This window comes from Palaemon carinicauda, chromosome 21 (assembly GCF_036898095.1).
Source record: "Palaemon carinicauda isolate YSFRI2023 chromosome 21, ASM3689809v2, whole genome shotgun sequence".
Taxonomy (NCBI): domain Eukaryota; kingdom Metazoa; phylum Arthropoda; class Malacostraca; order Decapoda; family Palaemonidae; genus Palaemon; species Palaemon carinicauda.
Window position 1 is genome coordinate 79,093,031 of NC_090745.1, and position 6,123 is coordinate 79,099,153.

Below are 6,123 nucleotides of genomic sequence, written 5' to 3' on the forward strand. Positions count from 1 at the left end.
CACAGCACTTCACATTTCACTTCACTTCACTTCACACTTCACTTCACACTTCACATCTTCACTTAACATTTCACTTCACTTCAATTCACACTTCACTTCACACTTCACACTTCAAACTTCACACTTCACATATTCACTTCAAACTTCGTATCACACTTCACATCTTCATTCACAATTCACTTCACACTTCATACTTTGTACTTCACTTCACTTCACACTTCATACTTCACTTCACACTGCACTTCACACTTAACACTTAAAACTTCACTTCACTTCACACTTCACATTTCAACCTGCACTTCACACTTCACTTCACTTCACACTTCACATATTCACTTCACATTTCACTTCACACTTCACACGTCACTTCACTTAACACTTCACACTGCACTTCACACTTCACACTTCACTTCACTTCTCTTCACACTTCACATCTTCACTTCACACTTCACATCTTCACTTCACACTTCACTTCACACTTCAAACTGCACTTCACTTTTCTTCACACTTCACACTTCACACTTCACTTCACATTTCACTTCACACTTCATACTTCACACTTCACAGTTTCACTTCACACTTCACACTCCACACTTCACACTTTACTTCACACTTCACACTTCACCTCACTTCACACTCCACATTTTCACTTCACACTTTGTATCACACTTCACATATTCACTCCACACTTCACTTCACACTTCACTTCACACTTCACATCTTCACTTCACACTTCACACTTCGCACTTCACTTCACTTAACACTTCATACTTCACTTCAGACTGCACTTCACACTTCACACTTCACTTCTTCACTTCATACTGTACTTCACACTTCACTTCACACTTCATACTTCACATCTTCACTTCACATTTCACATCTTCACTTCACACTTCACTTCACTTCACTTCACTTCACACTTCATTTCACACTTCACTTCACACTTCACATCGTTACTTCACACTTCACACTTAAAACTTCACTTCTCTTCACACTTCATACTTCACACTTCACTTCACACTTCACATCTTCACTTCACTTCACACTTCACACTTCACTTCACAATGCACTTCACACTTCACTTCAAACTTCACATCTTCACTTAACATTTCACTTCACTTCAATTCACACTTCATTTCACACTTCACATATTCACTTCACACATCGTATCACTTCAAATCTTCACTTCACACTCCACTTCACTCTTCACACTTTACGCTTTACTTCACACTTCACACTTCACACTTTACATCTTCACTTCACACTTCGTATCAAACTTCACATCTTCACTCCACACTTCACTTCACACTTCACACTTCACTTCACTTCAAACTTCATACTTAACTTCACTTCACTTCACACTTCACACTTCACACTTCACTTCACACTTCACACTTCACTTCACACTTCACACTTCACACTGCACTTCACTTGTCTTCACACTTATCACTTCACTTCAAATTTCACTTCACACTTCACATCTTCACTTCACACTTCACCTCACTTCACACTTCATACTTCACTTCACACTCCACTTCACACTTCACACTTAACTTCTTCACTTAACACTTCACTTCACACTTCACACTGCACTTCACACTTCACTTCACTTCAAACTTCACATATTCACTTCAAACTTCACATATTCACTTCAGACTTCACTTCACACTTCACACTTTAAACTTCACTTCCCACTTCACACTTCACTTCACTTCATTTCACATTTTGCTTCACTTCACACTTCACACTACACTTCACACTTCACATCTTCACTTCACTTCACACTTCACACTTCACTTCACAGTGCACTTCACACTTCACACTCCACTCCACTTCACACTTCACTTCACACTTCACATCTTCACTTAACATTTCACTTCACTTCAATTCACACTTCATTTCACACTTCACACTTCACATATTCACTTCACACATCGTCTCACACTTCAAATCTTCACTTCACACTCCACTTCACTCTTCACACTTTACACTTTACTTCACACTTCACACTTTACACTTTACATCTTCACTTCACACTTCGTATCAAACTTCACATCTTCACTCCACACTTCACTTCACACTTCACACTTCACTTCACTTCAAACTTCATACTTAACTTCACTTCACTTCACACTGCACACTTCACACTTCACACTTCGCTTCATACTTCACACTTCACACTTCACTTCACATCTTCACTTCACACTTCACATCTTCACTTTACACTTCACCTCACTTCACACTCCACATCTTCACTTCACACTTCACACTGCACTTCACACTTCACTTCACTTCAAACTTCACATATTCACTTCAGACTTCACTTCACACTTCAAAATTCACTTCCCACTTCACTTCACATTTCGCTTCACTTCACACTTCACTTCACATTTCACACTTCACTTCACTTCACACTCCACTTCACACTTCACACTCCACACTTCACACTTCACACTTCACTTCACACTTCATATCACACTTCACGTCTTCACTTCACACTTCAATTCACTTCACACTTCATACTTCACTTCACACTGCACTTCACACTTCACACTTAACACTTAACACTTCTCTTCACTTCGCACTTCACTTCACACTTCACTTCACACTTCACACTTCACACTTCACATCACTTCACACTTCACATATTCACTTCACTTCACTTCACTTCACACTTCTAACTTGACTTCAAACTTCACTTAACACTTCACACTGCACTTCACACTTCACTTCAATTCACACTTCCCACTTCACTTCACACTGCACTTTACATTTCACCTCACTTCACTTCACACTTCACTTCACTTCACGTCACTTCACACTTCACACTTTACACTGCACTTCACACTTCACACTTCACTACACACTTCACACTGCACTTCACAATGCACTTCACACTGCACTTCACTTCACACTTCACACTTCACTTCACACAGCACTTCACTTCATACTTCACACTTCACACTGCACTTCAAATCACTTCACACTTCACTTCACACTGCACTTCACACTTATCTTCACACTTCACACTTCACTTCACTTCACACTTCACACTTCACACTGCACTTCACTTCACACTTCACATCTTCACTTCACTTCACACTTCACACTTCACATCTTCACTTCACACTTCATACTTTACACTGCACTTCACACTTAACTTATCACTTCACTTTACTTCAAACTCCACTTCACTTCACACTTCACTTCAAAGTGTACTTCACTTCACTTCACACCTTACACTTCACACTGCATATTACTTCACTTCACTTCACATTTCACACTTCACTTCACTTCACACTTGACTTCACTTCACATATCACACTTCACACTGCACTTCACACTTCACACTGCACTTCACACTCCACAATGCACTTCACACTTCACTTCACACTTCACATCTTCACTTTACACTTCACTTCACACTGCACTTCACTTCACTTCACATCACTTCACACTTCACTTCACTTCACTTCACACTTCACACTTCACTTAACTTCACTGCATTTCACACTTCAAACTTCACTTCACACTTCACACTGCACTTCACTTCACTTCACTTCACTTCACACTTCACTTCACTGCATTTCACACTTCACACTTTACCTCACACTTCACTTCACTCAACACTTCACACTTCACTTCACACCACTTCAAACTTCACCTCACACTTCACTTCACACTGCACTTCACTTCACTTCAATTCACACTCCACTTCACACTTCACACTGCACTTCACACTGCACTTCACACTTCACACTGCACTTCACACTTCACTTCACACTTCACATCTTCACTTCACACTTCACTTCATACTGCACTTCACTTCACTTCACATCACTTCACACTTCACTTCATTTCACTTCACACTTCACAATTCACTTAACTTCACTGCATTTCACACTTCACACTTCACTTCACACTTCACACTGCACTTCTTCACACTTCACTTCACTTCACTTCACACTTCACTTCACTGCATTTCACACTTCACACTTTACTTCACACTTCACACTTCACTTCACTCAACACTTCACACTTCACTTCACACCACTTCAAACTTCACCTCACACTTCACTTCACACTGCACTTCACTTCACTTCAATTCACACTTCACTTCACACTTCACACTGCACTTCACACTTTACTTCACTTCACACTTCACATCTTTACTTCACACTTCACTTCACACTTCATTTCACACTGCACTTCACTTCGCTTCACTTCACACTTCACACTTCACTTAACACTTCACTTCTTCACACTTCACTTAAATCTGCACTTCACACTTCACTTCACACTTCACACTTCATATCTTCACTTCACACTTCACACTTCAAACTTCACATATTCACTTCACACTTTGTATCACACTTCACATCTTCACTTCACACTTCACTCCACACTTCACACTTCACTTCACACTGCACTTCACACTTAACACTTAACACTTAACACATCCCTTCTCTCCGCACTTCACTTCACACTTCACACTTCACATATTCACTTCACATTTCAATTTACACTTCACATCTTCACTTCACACTTCACACTCCACTTCACACTGCACTTCACATGTCACTTCACTTCACACTTCACACTTCACACTTCACACTTCACACTTCACACTACACTTCACTTCACACTTCACATCTTCACTTCACACTTCACACTTCACTTCACTTCACACTTCACACTGCACTTCCCACTTCACTACACTTCACACTTCACATCTTCACTTCACACTTCACTTCACAATGCACTTCACACATCACTTCACTTCACACTTCCCACTTCACTCCACACTGCACTTCACTTCACACTGCACTTCACACTTTACTTCACACTTCACTTCACATTTTGCTTCACTTCACACTTCACACTGCACTTCACTTCACACTTCACATCTTCACTTCCCATATTCACTTCATACTTCACACTTCATACTTCAAACTGCACTTCACACTTCACTTCACAAAAAACTTCCACACTTCACTTATCACTTCACTTTACTTCAAACTCAAATTCACTTCACACTTCACACTTCACTTCAAAGTGTACTTCACTTCACTTCACACACCTTACACTTCACACTGCATTTCACTCCACTTCTTCACATTTCACACTTCACTTCACTTCACACTTCACACTTCACTCCACTTCACACTGCACTTCACACTTCACACTGCACACTTCACACTGCACTTCACACTTCACACTGCACTTCACACTTCACTTCACACTTCACATCTTCACTTCACACTTCACTTCACTTCACTTCACACTTCACTTCACACTTCACACTGCACTTCACTCCACGTCACTTCACTTCACTTCACTTCACTTCACTTCACACTTCACTTCACTGCATTTCACACTTCACACTTTACTTCACACTTCACACTTCCCTTCACTTCACACTTCACTTCACACCACTTCAAACTTCACCTTACACTTCACTTCACACTGCACTTCACTTCACTTCACTTCACTTCAATTCACACTTCACTTCACACTTCACACTGCACTTCACACTTCACATCTTTACTTCACACTTCACTTCACACTTCATTTCACACTGCACTTCACTTTGCTTCACTTCACATTTCACACTTCACTTAACACTTCACTTCACTTCACTTCACACTTCACTTAAATCTGAACTTCACACTTCACTTCATTTCACACTTCATATCTTCACTTCACACTTCACACTTCACACTTCAAACTTCACATATTCACTTCACACTTTGTATCACACTTAACATCTTCACTTCACACTTCACTCCACACTTTGCACTTCACTTCACACTTCATACTTCACTTCACACTGCACTTCACACTTCACACTTAACACTTAATACTTCACTTTACTCCGCACTTCACTTCACACTTCACACTGCACTTCACACTTCACTTCACTTCACACTTCACATATTCACTTCATACTTCACATCTTCACATCTTCACTTCACACTTCACACTTCACTTCACACTGCACTTCACACGTCACTTCACTTCACACTTCACACTACACTTCACTTCACTTCACTTCACACTTCACTTCTTCACTTCCCACTTCACTTAACTTCACACTTCACATCTTCACTTCACACTTCACAC